The following is a 23397-nucleotide window of genomic DNA, read 5'->3' as shown; positions in this document are numbered from 1 at the left end:
GAAGTGAAGCATCAGAATCTAAAACTGGGCTCACAGGAGAGGTTCAATTCATAGAAAGTGATAGTGTCTATCTTCTCGTACTTAAGTCGGCATTATGCCTATTGTATTAAATTCGGATGCGATTTCTGTGTTTCATCGTCAATAAGAAAGTCCAAGGGATACAGTAAACCTGAGGTGAAGCATCGGAATCCAAAACTGGACTCACAGGGGAGGTTCAATTTATAGACAGTGAAAGTGTCAGTCCTCTTGTACTTAAGTCGGCATTGTGCCCCTTGTATTAAATTCGGATGCAATTGCTGTGTTTCATCGTCAATAAGAAGGTCCAAGGTATACAGAAAACCAGAAGTGAAGCATCAGAATCTAAAACTGGGCTCACAGGAGAGGTTCAATTCATAGAAAGTGAAAGTGTCAGTCCTCTTGTACTTACGTCGGCATTGTGCCTTTTGTATTAAATTCGGATGCAATTGCTGTGTTTCATCGTCAATAAGAAAGTCCAAGGGATACAGTAAACCTGAGGTGAAGCATCGGAATCTAAAACTGGACTCACAGGGGAGGTTCAATTTATAGACAGTGAAAGTGTCAGTCCTCTTGTACTTAAGTCGGCATTGTGCCCCTTGTATTTAATTCGGATGCAATTGCTGTGTTTCATCGTCAATAAGAAGGTCCAAGGTATACAGAAAACCAGAAGTGAAGCATCAGAATCTAAAACTGGGCTCACAGGAGAGGTTCAATTCATAGAAAGTGATAGTGTCTATCCTCTCGTACTTAAGTCGGCATTATGCCTATTGTATTAAATTCGGATGCGATTTCTGTGTTTCATCGTCAATAAGAGGGTCCAAGGGATACAGTAAACCTGAAGTGAAGCATCGGTGTCTAAAACTGGACTCACAGGAGAGGTTCAAATCATAGAAAGTGAGAGTGTCAGTCCCCCATTTTCCTTATGTCGGCATTGTGCCTTTTGTATTAAATTCGGATGCAATTTCTGTGTTTCATCGTCAATAAGAAGGTCCAAGGTAGACAGGAACCCTGAAGTGAAGCATCGGAATCTGAAACTGGACTCACAGGAGAGGTTCAAATCATAGTAAGTGAGAGTGTCAGTCCTCTTGTACATAAGTCGGCGTTGTGCCTTTTGTATTAAATTCGGATGCAATTTCTGTGTTTTATCGTAAATAAGAAGGTCCAAAGTATACACGAAACCTGAAGTCAAGCACTGGAAACTAAAACTAGACTCACAGGAGAGGTTCAAATCATTGAAATGAGAGTGTCAGTCCTCTTGAACTTAGGTCGGCATTGTGCCTTTTGTATTAAATTCGGATGCAATTGCTGTGTTTCATCGTCAATAAAATGGTCCAAGGTATACAGTAAACCTGAAGTGAAGCATCGGAATCTAAAACTGGACTCGCAGGGGAGGTTCAATTCATAGAAAGTGAGAGTGTCAGTCCTCTTGTACTTAAGTCGGCATTGTGCCTTTTGTATTAAATTCGGATGCAATGGCTGTGTTTCATCGTCAATAAGAAAGTCCAAAGGATACAGTAAACCTGAAGTGAATCATCGGAAACTGAAACTGGAGTCACAGAAGAGTTTCAAATCATAGAAAGTTAGAGAGTCAGTCCTCTTGTACTTATGTCGGCATTGTGCCTTTTGAATTTAATTCGGATGCAATTTCGTGTTTTCATCGTCATTAAGAAGGTCCAATGTATACAGGAACCTGAAGTAAAGCATCGGAATCTAAAACTGGACTCACAGGAGAGGTTCATATCATAGAAAGTGAGAGCGTCAGTCCTCTTGTACTTAAGTCGGCATTGTGCCTTTTGTATGAAATTTGGATACAATTTCTGTGATTCATCGTCAATAAGAAGGTCCAAGGGATACAGTAAACCTGAAGTGAAGCATCGGAATCTAAAACTGGACTCACAGGAGAGGTTCAAGGCATAGAAAGTGAGAGTGTCAGTCCTCTTGTACTTAAGTCGGCATTGTGCCTTTTGTATTACATTCGGATGCAATTTCTGTGTTTCATCGTCAATAAGATGGCCCAAGGTATACAGTAATCCTGAAGTGTAGCATCGGAATCTAAAACTGGACTCACAGGGGAGGTTCAATTCATAGAAAGTGAGAGTGACAGTCCTCTTGTACTTAAGTCGGCATTGTGCCTTTTGTATTAAACTCGGATGCAATTGCTGTGTTTCATCGTCAATAAGAAAGTCCAAGGGATACAGTAAACCTGAAGTGAATCATCGGAATCTAAAACTGGACTCACAGAAGAGGTTCAAATCATAGAAAGTTAGAGAGTCAGTCCTCTTGTACTTATGTCGGCATTGTGCCTTTTGAATTTAATTCGGATGCAATTTCGTGTTTTCATCGTCAATAAGAAGGTCCAATGTATACAGGAAACCTGAAGTGAAGCATCGGAATCTAAAACTGGACTCACAGGAGAGGTTTAATCATAGAAAGTGAGAGTGTCAGTCCTCTTTTCCATAAGTCGGCATTGTGCCTCTTGTATTAAATTCAGATGCAATTTCGGTGTTTCATCGTCAATAAGAAGGTCCAAGGGATACAGTAGACCTGAAGTGAAGCATCGGAATCTAAAACTGGACTCATAGGAGAGGTTCAAATCATAGAAAGTGAGATTGTCATTCCTCTTGTACTTAAGTCGGCATTGTGCCTTTTGTGTTAAATTCGGATACAATTTCTGTGTTTCATCGTCAATAAGAAGTTCCAAGGGATACAGTAAACCTGAAGTGAAGCATCGGAATCTAAAACTGGACTCACAGGAGAGGTTCAAATCATAGAAAGTGAGAGTGTCAGCCCTCTTGTACCTAAGTCGGCATTGTGCCATTCGTATTAAATCGGATGCAATTTCTGTGTTTCATCGTCAATAAGAAGGTCCAAGGTATACAGCAAATCTGAAGAGAAGCAACGGAATCTAAAACTGGACTCACAGGTGAGGTTCAATTCATAGAAAGTGAAAGTGTCAGTCCACTTGTACTTAAGTCGGCATTGTGCCTTTTGTATTAATTTCGGATGCGATTTCTGTGTTTCATCGTCAATAAGAGGGTCCAAGGGATACAGTAAACCTGTAGTGAAGCATCGGAAACTAAAACTTGACTCACAGGAGAGCTTCAAATCATAGAAAGGTAGAGTGTCAGTCCTATTGTACTTAAGTCGGCATTGTGCCTTTTGAATTTAATTCCGGTGCAATTTCTGAGCATCATCGTCAAAAAGAAGGTCCAACGGATACAGTAAACCTGAAGTGAAAATTCGGAAACTAAAACTTGACCCACAGGAGAGGTTCAAATCATAGAATGTGAGATTGTCAGTCCTCTTGTACTTAAGTCGGCATTATGCCTTTTGTTTTACATTCGGATGCAATTTCTGTGGTTCATAGTCAATAAGAAGGTGCAAGTGATACAGTAGACCTGAAGTTAAGCATCGGAATCTAACACTTGACTCACACGAGTTGTTCAAATCATAGAAATTGAGAGTGACAGTCCTCTTGTACTTAAGTCAGCATTGTGCCTTTTAATTAAACTCTTATGCAATTTCTCTGTCTCACCGTCAATAAGAACGTCCAAGGTATACACGAAACCTGAAGTCAAGCATCGGAATCTAAAACTGGACTCACAGGACAGGTTCAAATCATAGAAAGTGAGAGTGTCAGTCCTCTTGTACTTAAGTCGGCATTGTGCCGTTTGTATTAAATTCGGATGCAATTTCTGTGTTTCATCGTCTATAAGAAGGACCAAGGTATACAGTAAACCTGAAGTGAAGCATCGGAATCTAAAACTGGGCTCACAGGGGAGGTTCAATTCATAGAAAGTGAAAGTGTCAGTCCTCTTGTACTTAAGTCGGCATTGTGCCTTTTGTATTAAATTCGGATGCAATTGCTGTGTTTCATCGTCAATAAGAAAGTCCAAGGGATACAGTAAACCTGAGGTGAAGCATCGGAATCCAAAACTGGACTCACAGGGGAGGTTCAATTTATAGACAGTGAAAGTGTCAGTCCTCTTGTACTTAAGTCGGCATTGTGCCCCTTGTATTAAATTCGGATGCAATTGCTGTGTTTCATCGTCAATAAGAAGGTCCAAGGTATACAGAAAACCAGAAGTGAAGCATCAGAATCTAAAACTGGGCTCACAGGAGAGGTCCAATTCATAGAAAGTGATAGTGTCTATCCTCTCGTACTTAAGTCGGCATTATGCCTATTGTATTAAATTCGGATGCGATTTCTGTGTTTCATCGTCAATAAGAAAGTCCAAGGGATACAGTAAACCTGAGGTGAAGCATCGGAATCCAAAACTATACTCACAGGGGAGGTTCAATTTATAGACAGTGAAAGTGTCAGTCCTCTTGTACTTAAGTCGGCATTGTGCCCCTTGTATTAAATTCGGATGCAATTGCTGTGTTTCATCGTCAATAAGAAGGTCCAAGGTATACAGAAAACCAGAAGTGAAGCATCAGAATCTAAAACTGGGCTCACAGGAGAGGTTCAATTCATAGAAAGTGAAAGTGTCAGTCCTCTTGTACTTAAGTCGGCATTGTGCCTTTTGTATTAAATTCGGATGCAATTTCTGTGTTTTATCGTAAATAAGAAGGTCCAAAGTATACACGAAACCTGATGTCAAGCATCGGAAACTAAAACTAGACTCACAGGAGAGGTTCAAATCATTGAAATGAGAGTGTCAGTCCTCTTGAACTTAAGTCGGCATTGTGCCTTTTATATTCAATTCGGATGCAATTGCTGTGTTTCATCGTCAATAAGAAAGCCCAAGGGATACAGTAAACCTGAAGTGAATCATCGGAATCTAAAACTGGACTCACAGAAGAGGTTCAAATCATAGAAAGTTAGAGAGTCAGTCTTCTTGTACTTATGTAGGCATTGTGCCTTTTGAATTTAATTCGGATGCAATTTCTTGTTTTCATCGTCAATAAGAAGGTCCAATGTATACAGGAAACGTGAAGTGAAGCATCGGAATCTAAAACTGGACTCACAGGAGAGGTTCAAATCATAGAAAGTGAGAGTGTCAGTCCTCCTCTCCATAAGTCGGCATTGTGCCTTTTGTATTAAATTCGGATGCAATTTCTGTGTTTCATCGTCAATAAGAAGGTCCAAGGGATACAGTAGACCTGAAGTGAAGCATCGGAATCTAAAACTTTACTCATAGGAGAGGTTCAAATCATAGAAAGTGAGAGTGTCATTCCTCTTGTACTTAAGTCGGCATTGTGAATTTTGTATTAAATTCACATATAATTTCCGTGTATAATCGTCAATAAGAAGGTCCAAGGGATACAGTAAACCTGAAGTGAAGCATCGCAATCTAAAACTGGACTCAACGGAGAGGTTCAAATCATAGAAAGTGAGAGTGTCAGTCCTCTTGTACTTAAGTAGGCATTATGCCTTTTGTATTGAATTCGGATGCAATATCTGTGTTTCATCGTCATTAAGAAGGTCCAAGGTATACAGTAAAGCTGAAGTGAAGCATCGGAATCTAAAACTGGACTCACAGGGGAGGTTCAATTCATAGAATGTGAAAGTGTCAGTCCTCTTGTACTTACGTCGGCATTGTGCCTTTTGTATTAAATTCGGATGCAATTGCTGTGTTTCATCGTCAGTAAGAAGGTCCATGGTATACAGGAAACCAGAAATGAAGCATCGGAATCTAAAACTGGGCTCACAGGAGAGGTTCAAATCATAGAAAGTGAGAGTGTCAGTCCTCTTGTACTTACGTCGGCGTTGTGCCTTTTGTATTAAATTCGGATGCAATTTCTGTGTTTCATCGTCAATAAAAAGGTCCAAAGAATACACGAAACCTGAAGTCAAGCATCGGAAACTAAAACTAGACTCACAGGAGAGGTTCAAATCATTGAAATGAGAGTGTCAGTCCTCTTGAACTTAAGTCGGCATTGTGCCTTTTGTATTAAATTCGGATGCAATTTCTGTGTTTCATCGTCTATAAGAAGGTCCAAGGGATACAGTAGACCTGAAGTGAAGCATCAGAATTTAAAACTGGTCTCACAGGAGAGGTTCAAATCATAGAAAGTGAGAGTGTCAGTCCTGTTGTACTTAAGTTGGCATTGTGCCTTTTGTATTAAATTCGGATGCAATTTCTGTGTTTCATCGTCAATAAGAACGTCCATGGTGCACACGAAACCTGAAGTCAAGCATCGGAATCTAAAACTGGGTTCACAGGAGAGGTTCAAATCATAGAAAGATAAAGTGTTAGTCCTCTTGTACTTATGTCGGCATTGTGCCCTTTGAATTTCATTCCGATGCAATTTCTGAGCTTCATCGTCAAAAAGAAGGTCCAACGGATACAGTAGACCTGAAGTGAAAGATCGGAAACTAAAGCTGGACTCACAGGAGAGGTTCAAATCATAGAAAGTGAGGTTGTCAGTCCTCTTGTACTTAAGTCGGCATTATGCCTTTTGTATTACATTCGGATGCAATTTCTGTGGTTCATCGTCAATAAGAAGGTGCAAGGTATACAGGAAACCTGAAGTGAAGCTTTGGAATCTAAAACTGGACTCACAGGAGAGGTTCAAATCATAGAAAGTGAGAGTGTCAGTCCTCTTGTACTTAAGTCGGCGTTGTGCCTTTTGTATTAAATTCGGATGCAATTTCTGTGATTCATCATGAATAAGAAGGTCCAAAGTATACACGAAACCTGAAGTCGAGCTTCGGAAACTAAAACTAGACTCACAGGAGAGGTTCAAATCATTGAAATGAGAGTGTCAGTCCTCTTGAACATAAGTCGGAATTGTGCCTTTTGTATTAAATTCGGATGCAATTTCTGTGTTTCATCGTCAATAAGAAGGTCCAAGGGATACAGTAGACCTGAAGTGAAGCATCAGAATCTAAAACTGGACTCACAGGAGAGGTTCAAACCATAGAAAGTGAGAGTGTCAGTCCTCTTGTACTTAAGTCGGCATTGTGCCTTTTGTATGAAATTTGGATACAATTTCTGTGATTCATCGTCAATAAGAAGGTCCAAGGGATACAGTGAACCTGAAGTGAAGCATCGGAATCTAAAACTGGACTCACAGGAGAGGTTCAAGTCATAGAAAGTGAGAGTGTCAGTCCTCTTGTACTTAAGTCGGCATTGTGCCTTTTGTATTACATTCGGATGCAATTTCTGTGTTTCATCGTCAATAAGATGGCCCAAGGTATACAGTAAACCTGAAGTGTAGCATCGGAATCTAAAACTGGACTCACAGGGGAGGTTCAATTCATAGAAAGTGAGAGTGTCAGTCCTCTTGTACTTAAGTCGGCATTGTGCCTTTTGTATTAAATTCGGATGCAATTGCTGTGTTTCATCGTCAATAAGAAAGTCCAAGGGATACAGTAAACCTGAAGTGAATCATCGGAATCTAAAACTGGACTCACAGAAGAGGTTCAAATCATAGAAAGTTAGAGAATCAGTCCTCTTGTACTTATGTCGGCATTGTGCCTTTTGAATTTAATTCGGATGCAATTTCGTGTTTTCATCGTCAATAAGAAGGTCCAAGGGATACAGTAGACCTGAAGTGAAGCATCGGAATCTAAAACTGGACTCATAGGAGAGGTTCAAATCATAGAAAGTGAGATTGTCATTCCTCTTGTACTTAAGTCGGCATTGTGCCTTTTGTATTAAATTCGGATACAATTTCTGTGTTTCATCGTCAATAAGAAGTTCCAAGGGATACGGTAAACCTGAATTGAAGCATCGGAATCTAAAACTGGACTCACAGGAGAGGTTCAAATCATAGAAAGTGAGAGTGTCAGCCCTCTTGTACTTAAGTCGGCATTGTGCCATTCGTATTAAATTCGGATGCAATTTCTGTGTTTTATCGTCAATAAGAAGGTCCAAGGTATACAGCAAATCTGAAGAGAAGCATCGGAATCTAAAACTGGACTCACAGGTGAGGTTCAATTCATAGAAAGTGAAAGTGTCAGTCCACTTGTACTTAAGTCGGCAATGTGCCTTTTGTATTAAATTCTGATGCGATTTCTGTGTTTCATCGTCAATAAGAGGGTCAAAGGGATACAGTAAACCTGTAGTGAAGCATCGGAAACTAAAACTTGACTCACAGGAGAGCTTCAAATCATAGAAAGGTAGAGTGTCAGTCCTATTGTACTTAAGTCGGCATTGTGCCTTTTGAATTTAATTCCGATGCAATTTCTGAGCATCATCGTCAAAAAGAAGGTCCAACGGATACAGTAAACCTGAAGTGAAAATTCGGAAACCAAAACTTGACTCACAGGAGAGGTTCAAATCATAGAATGTGAGATTGTCTGTCCTCTTGTACTTAAGTCGGCATTATGCCTTTTCTATTACATTCGGATGCAATTTCTGTGGTTCATAGTCAATAAGAAGGTGCAAGTGAAACAGTAGACCTGAAGTGAAGCATCGGAATCTAAAACTTGACTCACAGGAGTTGTTCAAATCATAGAAATTGAGAGTGTCAGTCCTCTTGTACTTAAGTCAGCATTGTGCCTTTTAATTAAACTCGGATGCAATTTCTCTGTCTCACCGTCAATAAGAACGTCCAAGGTATACACGAAACCTGAAGTTAAGCATCGGAATCCAAAACTGGACTCACAGGAGAGGTTCAAATCATAGAAAATGAGAGTGTCAGTCCTCTTGTACTTAAGTCGGCATTGTGCCGTTTGTATTAAATTCGGATGCAATTTCTGTGTTTCATCGTCAATAAGAAGGACCAAGGTATACAGTAAACCTGAAGTGAAGCATCGGAATCTAAAACTGGACTCACAGGGGAGGTTCAATTCATAGAAAGTGAAAGTGTCAGTCCTCTTGTACTTAAGTCGGCATTGTGCCTTTTGCATTAAATTCGGATGCAATTGCTGTGTTTCATTGTCAATAAGAAAGTCCAAGGGATACAGTAAACCTAAGGTGAAGCATCGGAATCTAAAACTGGACTCACAGGGGAGGTTCAATTTATAGACAGTGAAAGTGTCAGTCCTCTTGTACTTAAGTCGGCATTGTGCCCCTTGTATTAAATTCGGATGCAATTGCTGTGTTTCATCGTCAATAAGAAGGTCCAAGGTATACAGAAAACCAGAAGTGAAGCATCAGAATCTAAAACTGGGCTCACAGGAGAGGTTCAATTCATAGAAAGTGATAGTGTCTATCCTCTCGTACTTAAGTCGGCATTATGCCTATTGTATTAAATTCGGATGCGATTCCTGTGTTTCATCGTCAATAAGAGGGTCCAAGGGATACAGTAAACCTGATGTGAAGCATCGGTATCTAAAACTGGACTGACAGGAGGGGTTCAAATCATAGAAAGTGAGATTGTCAGTCCCCTATTTTCCTTATGTCGGCATTGTGCCTTTTGTATTAAATTCGGATACAATTTCTGTGTTTCATCGTCAATAAGAAGGTCCAAGGTAGACAGGAAACCTGAAGTGAAGCATCGGAATCTAAAACTGGACTCACAGGAGAGGTTCAAATCATAGTAAGTGAGAGTGTCAGTCCTCTTGTACATAAGTCGGCGTTGTGCCTTTTGTATTAAATTCGGATGCAATTTCTGTGTTTTATCGTAAATAAGAAGGTCCAAAGTATACACGAAACCTGAAGTCAAGCATCGGAAACTAAAACTAGACTCACAGGAGAGGTTCAAATCATTGAAATGAGAGTGTCAGTCCTCTTGAACTTAAGTCGGCATTGTGCCTTTTGTATTAAATTCGGATGCAATTTCTGAGTTTCATCGTCAATAAGAAGGTCCAAGGGATACAGAAGACCTGAAGTGAAGCATCAGAATCTAAAACTGGACTCACAGGAGAGGTTCAAATCATAGAAAGTGAGAGTGTCAGTCCTCTTCTACTTAAGTCGGCATTGTGCCTTTTGTATTTAATTCGGATGCAATTTCTTGTTTTCATCGTCAATAAGAAGGTCCAATGTATACAGGAAACCTGAAGTGAAGCATCGGAATCTAAAACTGGTCTCACAGGAGAGGTTCAAATCATAGAAAGTGAGAGTGTCAGTCCTCCACTCCATAAGTCGGCATTGTGCCCTTTGTATTAAATTCGGATGCAATTTCTGTGTTTCATCGTCAATAAGAAGGTCCAAGGGATACAGTAGACCTTAAGTGAAGCATCGGAATCTAAAACTGGACTCATAGGAGAGGTTCAAATCATAGAAAGTGAGAGTGTCATTCCTCTTGTACTTAAGTCGGCATTGTGAATTTTGTATTAAATTCACATATATTTTCTGTGTTTCATCGTCAATAAGAAGGTCCAAGGGAAACAGTAAACCTGAAGTGAAGCATCGCAATCTAAAACTGGACTCACAGGAGAGGTTCAAATCATAGAAAGTGAGAGTGTCAGTCCTCTTGCACTTAAGCCGGCATTGTGCCTTTTGTATTAAATTCGGATACAATTTCTGTGTTTCAACTTCAATAAGAAGGTCCAAGGTATACAGTAAAATTGAAGTGAAGCATCGGAATCTAAAACTGGACTCACAGGGGAGGTTCAATTCATAGACAGTGAAAGTGTCAGTCCTCTTGTACTTAAGTCCGCATTGTGCCTTTTGTATTAAATTCGGATGCAATTGCTGTGTTTCATCGACAATAAGAAGGTCCAAGGTATACAGAAAACCAGAAGTGAAGCATCAGAATCTAAAACTGGGCTCACAGGAGAGGTTCAATTCATTGAAAGTGAGAGTGTCTATCCTCTCGTACTTAAGTCGGCATTATGCCTTTTGTATTAAATTCGGATGCGATATCTGTGTTTCATCGTCAATAAGAGGGTCCAAGGGATACAGTAAACCTGAAGTGAAGCATCGGAATCTAAAACTGGGCTCACAGGAGAGGTTCAAATCATAGAAAGTGAGAGTGTCAGTCCTCTTGTACTTAAGTCGGCGTTGTGCCTTTTGTTTTAAATTCGGATGCAATTTCTGTGTTTCATCGTCAATAAGAAGGTCCAAGGGATACAGTAGACCTGAAGTGAAGCATCAGAATTAAAAACTGGACTCACAGGAGAGGTTCAAATCATAGAAAGTGAGATTGTCAGTCCTGTTGTACTTAAGTTGGCATTGTGCCTTTTGATTTAAATTCGGATGCAATTTCTGTGTTTCATCGTCAATAAGAACGTCCATGGTGTTCACGAAACCTGAAGTCAAGCATCGGAATCTAAAACTGGGTTCACAGGAGAGGTTCAAATCATAGAAAGTGAGAGTGTCAGTCCTCTTGTACTTAAGTCGGCGTTGTGCCTTTTGTATTAAATTCGAATTCAATTTCTGTGTTTCATCGTGAATAAGAAAGTCCAAGGGATACAGTAAACCTGAAGTGAGTCATCGGAATCTAAAACTGGACTCACAGAAAGGTTCAAATCATAGAAAGTTAGAGAGTCAGTCCTCTTGTACTTATGTCGGCATTGTGCCTTTTGAATCTATTTCGGATGAAATTTCTGTGTTTCATCGCCAATAAGAAGGTCCAAGGTATACAGTAAACCTGAAGTGAGGCATCGGAATCTAAAACTGGACTCACAGGAGAGGTTCAAATCATAGAAAGTGAGAGTGTCAGTCCTTTTGTACTTCAGGCGGCATTGTGAATTTTGTATTAAATTCAGACACAATTTCTGTGTTTCATCGTCAATAAGAAGGTCCAAGGGATACAGTAAACCTGAAGTGAAGCATCGGAATCTAAAACTGGACTCACAGGAGAGGTTCAACTCATAGAAAGTGAGAGTGTCAGTCCTCTTGTACTTAAGTCGGCATTGTGCCTTTTGTATTAAATTCGGATGCAATTTCTGTGTTTCATCGTCAATAAGATGATCCAAGGTATACAGTAAACCTGAAGTGAAGCATCGGAATCTAAAACTGGACTCACAGGAGAGGTTCAAATCATAGAAAGGTAGAGTGTCAGTCCTCTTGTACTTAAGCCGGCATTGTGCCTTTTGAATTTAATTCCGATGCAATTTCTGAGCTTCATCGTCAAAAAGAAGGTCCAACGGATACAGTAAACCTGAAGTAAAAAATCGGAATCTAAAACTGGGCTCACAGGAGAGGTTCAAATCATTAAGTCGGCATTATGCCTTCTGCATTAAATTCGGATGCAATTTCTGTGTTTCATCGTCATTAAGAAGGTCCAAGGTATACAGTAAACCTGAAGTGAAGCATCGGAATCTAAAACTGGACTCACAGGGGAGGTTCAATTCATAGAAAGTGAAAGTGTCAGTCCTCTTGTACTTAAGTCGGCATTGTGCCATTTGTATTACATTCGGATGCATTTGCTGTGTTTCATCGTCAATAAGAAGGTCCATGGTATACAGGAAACCAGAAGTGAAGCGTCGGAATCTAATACTGGGCTCACAGGAGAGGTTCAAATCATAGGAAGTGAGAGTGTCTATCCTCTCGTACTTAAGTCGGCATTATGTCTTTTGTATTAAATTCGGATGCGATTTCTGTGTTTCATCGTCAGTAAGATGGTCCAAGGGATACAGTAAACCTGAAGTGAAGCATCGGAATCTAAAACTGGACTCACAGGAGACGTTCAAATCATAGAAAGGTAGAGTGTCAGTCCTCTTGTACTTAAGTCGGCATTGTGCCTTTTGAATTTAATTCCGATGCAATTTCTGTGTTTCATCGTCAATAAGAACGTCCAAGGTATACACGAAACCTGAAGTCAAGCATCGGAATCTGAAACTGGACTCACAGGAGGTGTTCAAATCATAGAAAGTGAGAGTGTTAGTCCTGTTGTACTTAATTTGGCATTGTGCCTTTTGTATTAAATTCGGATGCAATTTCTGTGTTTCATCGTCAATAAGAACGTCCATGGTGTACACGAAACCTGAAGTCAAGCATCGGAATCTAAAACTGGACTCACAGGAGTGGTTCAAATCATAGAAAGTGAGAGTGTCAGTCCTCTTGTACTTAAGTCGGCATTGTGCCATTTGTATTAAATTCGGATGTAATTTCTGTGTTTCATCGTCAATAAGAAAGTCCAAGGGATACAGTAAACCTGAAGTGAATCATCGGAATCTAAAACTGGACTCACAGAAGAGGTTCAAATCATAGAAAGTTAGAGAGTCAGCCCTCTTGTACTTATGTCGGCATTGTGCCTTTCGAATTTAATTCGGATGCAATTTCTGTGTTTCATCGTCAATAAGAAGGTCCAAGGTATACAGTAAACCTGAAGTGAGGCATCGGAATCTAAAACTGGACTCACAGGAGAGGTTCAAATCATAGAAAGTGAGAGTGTCAGTCCTCTTGTACTTAAGTCGGCATTGTGTATTTTGTATTAAATTCGGATACAATTTCTGTGTTTCATCGTCAATAAGAAGGTCCAAGGGATACAGTAATCCTGAAGTGAAGCATCGGAATCTAAAACTGGACTCACAGGAGAGGTTCAAATCATAGAAAGTGAGAGTGTCAGTCCTCTTGTACTTAAGTCGGCATTGTGCCTTTTGTATTAAATTCGGATACAATTTCTGTGTTTCATCGTCAATAAGAAAGTCCAAGGTATACAGGAAACCTGCAGTGAAGCATCGGAATCAAAAACTGGACTCACAGGAGAGGTTCAAATCATAGAAAGTGAGAGTGTCAGTCCTCTTGAACTTCAGTCGGCATTGTGCCTTTTGTATTAAATTCGGATGCAGTTTCTGTGTTTCATCGTCAATAAGAAGGTCCAAGGGATACAGTAAACCTGAAGTGAAGGATCGGAATCTAAACCTGGACTCACAGGGGAGGTTCAATTCATAGAAAGTGAAAGTGTCAGTCCTCTTGTACTTAAGTCGGCATTGTGAATTTAGTATTAAATTCGGTTGCAATTGCTGTGTTTCATCGTCAATAAGAGAGTCCAAGGGGTACAGTAAACTTTAAGTGAATCATCGGAATCTAAAACTGGACTCACAGAAGAAGTTCAAATCATAGAAAGTTACAGAGTCAGTCCTCTTGTACTTATGTCGGCATTGTGCCTTTTGATTTTAATTCGGATGCAATTTCTGTGTTTCATCGTCAATAAGAAGGTCCAACGTATACAGGAAACCTGAAGTGAAGCATCGCAATCTAAAACTGGACTCACAGGAGAGGTTCAAATCATAGAAAGTGAGAGTGTCAGTCCTCTTGTACTTAAGTCGGCATTGTGCCTTTTGTATTAAATTCGGATGCAATTTCTGTGTTTCATCGTCAACAAGAATGTCCAAGGGATACAGTAAACCTGAAGTGAATAATCGGAATCTAAAACTGGACTCACAGAAGAGGTTCAAATCATAGAATGTTAGAGAGTCAGCCCTCTTGTAGTTATGTCGGCATTGTGCCTTTTGAATTTATTTCGGATGCAATTTCTGTGTTTCATCGTCAATAAGAAGGTCCAAGGTATACAGTAAACCTGACGTGAGGCATGGGAATCTAAAACTGGACTCACAGGAGAGGTTCAAATCATAGAAAGTGAGAGTGTCAGTCCTCTTGCACTTAAGTCGGCATTGTGAATTTTGTATTAAATTTGGATACAATTTCTGTGTTTCATCGTCAATAAGAAGGTCCAAGGGATACAGTAAACCTGAAGTGAAGCATCGGAATCTAAAACCGGACTCACAGGAGAGGTTCAAATCATAGAAAGTGAGAGTGTCAGTCCTCTTGTACCTAAGTCGGCCTTGTGCCTTTTGTATTAAATTCGGATGCAATTTCTGTGTTTCATCGTCAATAAGAATGTCCAAGGTATACAGTAAACCTGAAGTGAAGCATAGGAATCTAAAACTGGACTCACAGGGGAGGTTCAATTCATAGAAAGTGAATGTGTCAGTCCTCTAGTACTTAAGTCGGCATTGTGCCTTTTGTATAAATTGGGATGCAATTGCTGTGTTTCATCGTAAATAAGAAGGTCCAAGGTATACAGGAAACCAGAAGTGAAGCATCGGAATCTGAAACTGGGCTCACAGGAGAGGTTCAAATCATAGAAAGTGAGAGTGTCTATCCTCTCGTACTTATGTCGGCATTATGCCTTTTGTATTAAATTCGGATGCGATTTCTGTGTTTCATCGTCAATATGAGGGTCCAAGGGATACAGTAAACCTGAAGTGAAGCATCGGAATCTAAAACTGGACTCACAGGAGAGGTTCAAATCATAAAAAGAGTGAGTGTCACTCCTCTTGTACTTAAGTCGGCATTGTGCCTTTTGTGTTAAATTCGGATACAATTTCTGTGTTTCATCGTCAATAAGAAGGTCCAAGGGATACGGTAAACCTGAATTGAAGCATTGGAATCTAAAACTGGACTCACAAGAGAGGTTCAAATCATAGAAAGTGAGAGTGTCAGTCCTCTTGTACTTAAGTCGGCATTGTGCCCTTTGTATTAAATTCGAATGCAATTGCTGTGTTTCATCGTCAATAAGGAGGTCCAAGGTATACAGTAAACCTGAAGTGAAGCATCGGAATCTAAAGCTGGACTCACAGGGGAGGTTCAATTCATAGAAAGTGAGAGTGTCAGTCCTCTTTTCCTTAAGTCGGCATTGTGCCTTTTGTATTAAATTCGGATGCAATTTCTGTGTTTCATCGTCAATAAGAAAGTCCAAGGTATACAGGAAACCTGCAGTGAAGCATCGGAATCTAAAACTGGACTCACAGGAGAGGTTCAAATCATAGAAAGTGAGAGTGTCAGTCCTCTTGTACTTAAGTCGGCGTTGTGCCTTTTGTATTAAATTCGGATGCAATTTCTGTGTTTCATCGCCAATAAGAAGGTCCAAAGTATACACGAAACCTGAAGTCAAGCATCGGAGACTAAAACTGGACTCACAGGAGAGGTTCAAATCATTGAAAGTGAGAGTGTCAGTCCTCTTGAACTTCAGTCGGCATTGTGCCTTTTGTATTAAATTCGGATGCAATTTCTGTGTATCATCGTCAATAAGAAGGTCCAAGGGATACAGTAAACCTGAAGTGAAGCATCGGAATCTAAAACTGGACTCACAGGAGAGGTTCAAATCATAGAAAGTGAGAGTGTCAGTCCTCTTGTACTTAAGTCGGCATTGTGCCTTTTGTATTAAATTCGGATGCAATTTCTGTGTTTCATCGTCAATAAGATGGTCCAAGGTATACAGTAAACCTGAAGTGAAGCATCGGAATCTAAAACTGGACTCACAGGGGAGGTTCAATTCATAGGAAGTGAAAGTGTCAGTCCTCTTGTACTTAAGTCGGCATTGTGAGTTTTGTATTAAATTCGGTTGCAATTGCTGTGTTTCATTGTCAATAAGAAAGTCCAAGGTGTACAGTAAACCTGAAGTGAATCATCGGAATCTAATACTGGGCTCACAGAAGAGGCTCAAATCATAGAAAGTTAGAGAGTCAGTCCTCTTGTACTTATGTCGGCATTGTGCCTTTTGAATTTAATTCGGATGCAATTTCTGTGTTTCATCGTCAATAAGAAGGTCCAACGTATACAGGAAACCTGAAGTGAAGCATCGGAATCTAAAACTGGACTCACAGTAGAGGTTCAAATCATAGAAAGTGAGAGTGTCAGTCCTCTTTTCCATAAGTCGGCATTGTGCCTTTTGTATTAAATTCGGATGCAATTTCTGTGTTTCATCGTCAATAAGAAGGTCCAAGGGATACAGTAGACCTGAAGTGAAGCATCGGAATCTAAAGCTGGACTCATAGGAGAGGTTCAAATCATTGAAAGTGAGAGTGTCAGTCCTCTTGTACTAGTTCGGCATTGTGCCTTTTGTATTAAATTCGGATACAATTTCTGTGTTTCAATGTCAATAAGAAGGTCCAAGGGATACAGTAAACCTGAAGTGAAGCATCGGAATCTAAAACTGGACTCACAGGAGAGGTTCAAATCATAGAAAGTGAGAGTGTCAGTCCTCTTGTACTTATGTCGGCATTGTGCCTTTTGTATTAAATTCGGATGCAATTTCTGTGTTTCATCGTCAATAAGAAAGTCCAAGGTATACAGTAAACCTGAATTGAAGCATCGGAATCTAAAACTGGACTCACAGGGGAGGTTCAATTCATGGAAAGTGAAAGTGTCAGTCCTCTTGTACTTAAGTCGGCATTGTGCCTTTTGTATTAAATTCGGATGCAATTGCTGTGTTTCATTGTCAATAAGAATGTCCAAGGTATACAGGAAACCAGAAGTGAAGCATCGGAATCTAAAACTGGGCTCACAGGAGAGGTTCAGATCATAGAAAGTGAGAGTGTCTATCCTTTGGTACTTAATTCGGCATTATGACTTTTGTATTAAATTCGGATGCGATATCTGTGTTTCATCGTCAATAAGAGGGTCCAAGGGATATAGTAAACCTGAAGTGAAGCATCGGAAACTAAAACTGGACTCACAGCAGAGGTTCAAATCATAGAAAGGTAGAGTGTCAGTCCTCTTGTACTTAAGTCGGCATTGTGCCTTTTGAATTTAATTCCCATGCAATTTCTGAGCTTCATCTTCAAAAAGAAGGTCAAACGGATACAGTAAACCTGAAGTGAAAAATCGGAAACTAAAACTGGACTCACAGGAGAGGTTCAAATCACAGAAAGTGAGTTTGTCAATCCTCTTGTACTTAAGTCGGCATTATGCCTTTTGTAAAACATTCGGATGCAATTTCTGTGGTTCATCGTCAATAAGAAGGTGCAAGTGATACAGTAGACCTGAAGTGAAGCATCGGAATCTAAAACTTGACTCACAGGAGTTGTTCAAATCATAGAAATTGAGAGTGTCAGTCCTCTTGTACTTAAGTCAGCATTGTGCCTTTTTATTAAACTCGGATGCAATTTCCGTGTCCCATCGTCAATAAGAACGTCCAAGGTATACACGAAACCTGAAGTCAAGCATCGGAATCTAAAACTGGACTCACAGGAGAGGTTCAAATCATAGAAAGTGAGAGTGTCAGTCCTCTTGTACTTAAGTCGGCCTTGTGCCTTTTGTATTAAATTCGGATGCAATTTCTGTGTTTCATCGACAATAAGAAAGTCCAAGGGATACAGTAAACCTGAAGTGAATCATCGGAATCTAAAACTGGACTCACAGGAGAGGTTCAAATCATAGAAAGTGAGAGTGTCAGTGCTCTTGTACTTAAGTCAGCATTGTGCCTTTTGTATCAAATTCGGATGCAATTTCTGTGTTTCATCGTCAATAAGAACGTCCAAGGTATACACGAAACCTGAAGTCAAGCATCGGAATCTAAAACTGCACTCACAGGAGAGGTTCAAATCATAGAAAGTGAGAGTGTCAGTCCTCTTGTACATAAGTCGGCCTTGTGCCTTTTGTATTATATTCGGATGCAATTTCTGTGTTTCATCGACAATAAGAAAGTCCAACGGATGCAGTAAACCTGAAGTGAATCATCGGAATCTAAAACTGGACTCACAGAAGAGGTTCAAATCATAGAAAGTTAGAGAGTCAGTCCTCTTGTACTTATGTCGGCATTGTGCCTTTTGAATTTAATTCAGATACAATTTCTGTGTTTCATCGTCAATAAGAAGGTGCAAGGTATACAGAAAACTTGAAGTGAAGCTTTGGAATCTAAAACTGGACTCACAGGAGAGGTTCAAATCATAGAAAGTGAGAGTGTCAGTCCTCTTTTCCATAAGTCGGCATTGGGCTTTTTGTATTAAATTCGGATGCAATTTCTGTGTTTCATCGTCAATAACAAGGTCCAAGGTATACAGGAAACCTGAAGTGAAGCGTCGGAATCTAAAACTGGACTCACAGGAGAGGTTAAAATCATAGAAAGTAAGAGTGTCAGTCCTCTTGTACTTAAGTCGGCGTTGTGCCTTTTGTATTAAATTCGGATGCAATTACTGTGTTTCATCGTCAATAAGGTCCAAAGTATACACGAAACCAGAAGTCAAGCATCGGAAACTAAAACTGGACTCACAGGGGAGGTTCAAATCATTGAAAGTGAGAGTGTCAGTCCTCTTGGCCTTAAGTCGGCATTGTGCCTTTTGTATTAAATTCGGATGCAATTGCTGTGTTTCATCGTCAATAAGAAAGTGCAAGGGATACAGTAAACCTGAAGTGAAGCATCGGATTCTAAAACTGGACTCACAGGAGAGGTTCAAATCATAGAAAGTGAGAGTGTCAGTCCTCTTTTCCATAAGTCGGCAATGTGCCTTTTGTATTAAATTCGGATGCAATTTCTGTGTTTCATCGCCAATAAGAAGGTCCAAGGGATACAGTAGACCTGAAGTGAAGCATCGGAATCTAAAACTGGACTCAAAGGAGAGGTTCAAATCATAGAAAGTGAGAGTGTCAGTCCTCTTGTACTTAAGTCGGCATTGTGCTTTTTGTAATAAATTCGGATACAATTTCTGTGTTTCATCGTCAATAAGAAGGTCCAAGGGATACAGTAAAACTGAAGTGAAGCATCGGAATCTAAAACTGGACTCACAGGAGAGGTTCAAATCATAGAATGTGAGAGTGTCAATCCTTTCGTACTTAAGTTTGCATAATGCCTTTTGTATTAAATTCGGATGTGATTTCTGTGTTTCATCGTCAATAAGAGATTCCAAGGGATACAGTAAACCTGAAGTGAAGCATCGGAAATTAAAACTGGACTCACAGGAGAGGCTCAAATCATAGAAATGTAGAGTGTCAGTCCTCTTGTACTTAAGTCGGCATTGTCCATTTTGAATTTAATTCCGATGCAATTTCTGAGTTTCATCGTCAAAAAGAAGGTCCAACGGATACAGTAAACCTGAATTGAAAAATCGGAAACTAAAACTGGACTCACAGGAGAGTTTCAAATCATAGAAAGTGAGATTGTCTGTCCTCTTGTACTTAAGTCGGCATTACGCCTTTTGTATTACATTCGGATGCAATTTCTGTGGTTCATCGTCAATAAGAAGGTGCAAGTGATACAGTAGACCTGAAGTGCAGCATCGGAATCTAAATATTGACTCACAGGAGTTGTTCAAATCATAGAAATTGAAAGTGTCAGTCCTCTTGTACTTAAGTCAGCATTGTGCCTTTTTATTAAACTCGGATGCAATTTCTGTGTCTCATCGTCAATAAGAACGTCCAAGGTATACACGAAACCTGTAGTCAAGCATCGGAATCTAAAACTGGACTCACAGGAGAGGATCAAATCATAGAAAGTGAGAGTGTCAGTCCCCCTGTACTTAAGTCAGCCTTGTGCCTTTTGTATTTAATTCGGATGCAATTTCTGTGTTTCATCGACAATAAGAAAGTCCAAGGGATACAGTAAACCTAAAATGAATCATCGGAAACTAAAAGTGGACTCACAGAAGAAGTTCAAATCATAGAAAGTTAGAGAGTCAGTCCTCTTGTACTTATGTCGGCATTGTGCCTTTCGAATTTAATTCGGATGCAACTTCTGTGTTTCATTGTCAATAAGAAGGTCCAAGGTATACAGGAAACCTGAGGTGAAGCATCGGAATCTAAAACTGGTCTCACAGGAGAGGTTCAAATCATGGAAAGATAGAGTGTCAGCCCTCTTGTACTTAAGTCGACATTATGCCTTTTGTATTAAATTCGGATGCGATTTCTGTGTTTCATCGTCAATAAGAGGGTCCAAGGGATACAGTATACCTGAAGTGAAGCATCGAAATCTAAAACTGGACTCACAGGAGAGGTTCAAATCTTAGAAAGGAAGAGTGTCAGTCCTCTTGTACTTAAGTCGGCATTGTGCATTTTGAATTTAATTCCGATGCAATTTCTGAGCCACATCGTCAAAAAGAAGGTCTAAAGGATACAGTAAAACTGAATTGAAAAATCGGAAACTAAAACTGGACTCACAGGAGAGTTTCAAATCATAGAAAGTGAGATTGTCAGTCCTCTTGTACTTAAGTCGGCATTATGCCTTTTGTATTACATTCGGATGCAATTTCTGTGGTTCATCGTCAATAAGAAGGTGCAAGTGATACAGTAGACCTGAAGTGAAGCATCGGAATCTAAATATTGACTCACAGCAGTTGTTGAAATCATAGAAATTGAAAGTGTCAGTCCTCTTGTACTTTATTCAGCATTGTGCCTTTTTATTAAACTCGGATGCAATTTCTGTGTCTCATCGTCAATAAGAACGTCCAAGGTATACACGAAACAAGTAGTCAAGCATCGGAATCTAAAACTGGACTCACAGGAGAGGTTCAAATCATAGAATGTGAGAGTGTCTATCCTTTCGTACTTAAGTTTGCATAATGCCTTTTGTATTAAATTCGGATGTGATTTCTGTTTTTCATCGTCAATAAGAGATTCCAAGGGATACAGTAAACCTGAAGTGAATCATCGGAAATTAAAACTGGACTCACAGGAGAGGTTCAAATCATAGAAAGGTAGAGTGTCAGTCCTCTTGTACTTAAGTCGGCATTGTCCATTTTGAATTTAATTCCGATGCAATATCTGAGTTTCATCGTCAAAAAGAAGGTCCAACGGATACAGTAAACCTGAATTGAAAAATCGGAAACTAAAACTGGACTCACAGGAGAGTTTCAAATCATAGAAAGTGAGATTGTCTGTCCTCTTGTACTTAAGTCGGCATTATGCCTTTTGTATTACATTCGGATGCAATTTCTGTCGTTCATCGTCAATAGGAAGGTGCAAGTGATACAGTAGACCTGAAATGCAGCATCGGAATCTAAATATTGACTCACAGGAGTTGTTCAAATCATAGAAATTGAAAGTGTCAGTCCTCTTGTACTTAAGTCAGCATTGTGCCTTTTTATTAAACTCGGATGCAATTTCTGTGTCTCATCGTCAATAAGAACGTCCAAGGTATACACGAAACCTGTAGTCAAGCATCGGAATCTAAAACTGGACTCACTGGAGAGGATCAAATCATAGAAAGTGAGAGTGTCAGTCCTCTTGTACTTAAGTCAGCCTTGTGCCTTTTGTATTTAATTCGGATGCAATTTCTGTGTTTCATCGACAATAAGAAAGTCCAAGGGATACAGTAAACCTGAAGTGAATCATCGGATTCTAAAACTGGACCCACAGGAGAGGTTCAAATCATAGAAAGTGAGAGTGTCAGTCCTCTTTTCCTTATGTCGGCATTGTGCCTTTTGTATTAAATTCGGATGCAATTTCTGTGTTTCATCGTCAATAAGAAGGTCCAAAGTATACAGGAAACCTGAAGTGAATCATCGGAATCTAAAACCGGACTCACAGGAGAGGTTCAAATCATAGAAAGTGTGAGTGTCAGTCCTCTTGTACTTAAGTCGGAATTGTGCCTTTTGTATTAAATTCGTATACAATTTCTGTGTTTCCTCGTCAATAAGAAGGTCCAAGGTATACAGTACACCTGAAGTGAAGCATCGGATCTAAAACTGGACTCAAAGGGCAGGTTCAATTCATAGAAAGTGAAAGTGTCAGTCCTCTTGTACTTAAGTCGGCATTGTGCCTTTTGTATTAAATTCGGATGCAATTGCTGTGTTTCATCGTCAATAAGAAAGTCCAAGGGATACAGTAAACCTAAAATGAATCATCGGAAACTAAAACTGGACTCACAGAAGAAGTTCAAATCGTAGAAAGTTAGAGAGTCAGTCCTCTTGTACTTATGTCGGCATTGTGCCTTTCGAATTTAATTCGGATGCAACTTCTGTGTTTCATTGTCAATAAGAAGGTCCAAGGTATACAGGAAACCTGAGGTGAAGCATCGGAATGTAAAACTGGTCTCACAGGAGAGGTTCAAATCATGGAAAGATAGAGTGTCAGGCCTCTTGTACTTAAGTCGACATTATGCCTTTTGTATTAAATTCGGATGCGATTTCTGTGTTTCATCGTCAATAAGAGGTTCCAAGGGATACATTAAACCTGAAGTGAAGCATCGAAATCTAAAACTGGACTCACAGGAGAGGTTCAAATCATAGAAAGGAAGAGTGTCAGTCCTCTTGTACTTAAGTCGGCATTGTGCATTTTGAATTTAATTCCGATGCAATTTCTGAGCCACATCGTCAAAAAGAAGGTCTAAAGGATACAGTAAAACTGAATTGAAAAATGGGAAACTAAAACTGGACTCACAGGAGGGTTTCAAATCATAGAAAGTGAGATTGTCAGTCCTCTTGTACTTAAGTCGGCATTATGCCTTTTGTATTACATTCGGATGCAATTTCTGTGGTTCATCGTCAATAAGAAGGTGCAAGTGATACAGTAGACCTGAAGTGAAGCATCGGAATCTAAATATTGATTCACAGGAGTTGTTCAAATCATAGAAATTGAAAGTGTCAGTCCTCTTGTACTTTAGTCAGCATTGTGCCTTTTTATTAAACTCGGATGCAATTTCTGTGTCTCATCGTCAATAAGAACGTCCAAGGTATACACGAAACAAGTAGTCAAGCATCGGAATCTAAAACTGGACTCACAGGAGAGGTTCAAATCGTAGAAAGTGAGAGTGTCAGTCCTCTTGTACTTAAGTCAGCCTTGTGCCTTTTGTATTAAATTCGGATGCAATTTCTGTGTTTCATCGACAATAAGAAAGTCCAAGGGATACAGTAAACCTGAAGTGAATCATCGGAAT

This window comes from Schistocerca serialis, chromosome 2, assembly GCF_023864345.2.
Source record: "Schistocerca serialis cubense isolate TAMUIC-IGC-003099 chromosome 2, iqSchSeri2.2, whole genome shotgun sequence".
NCBI classification, from domain to species: Eukaryota; Metazoa; Arthropoda; class Insecta; order Orthoptera; family Acrididae; genus Schistocerca; species Schistocerca serialis.
The sequence above is the reverse complement of the archived record's forward strand: the minus strand, read 5'-3'. Positions refer to the sequence as shown.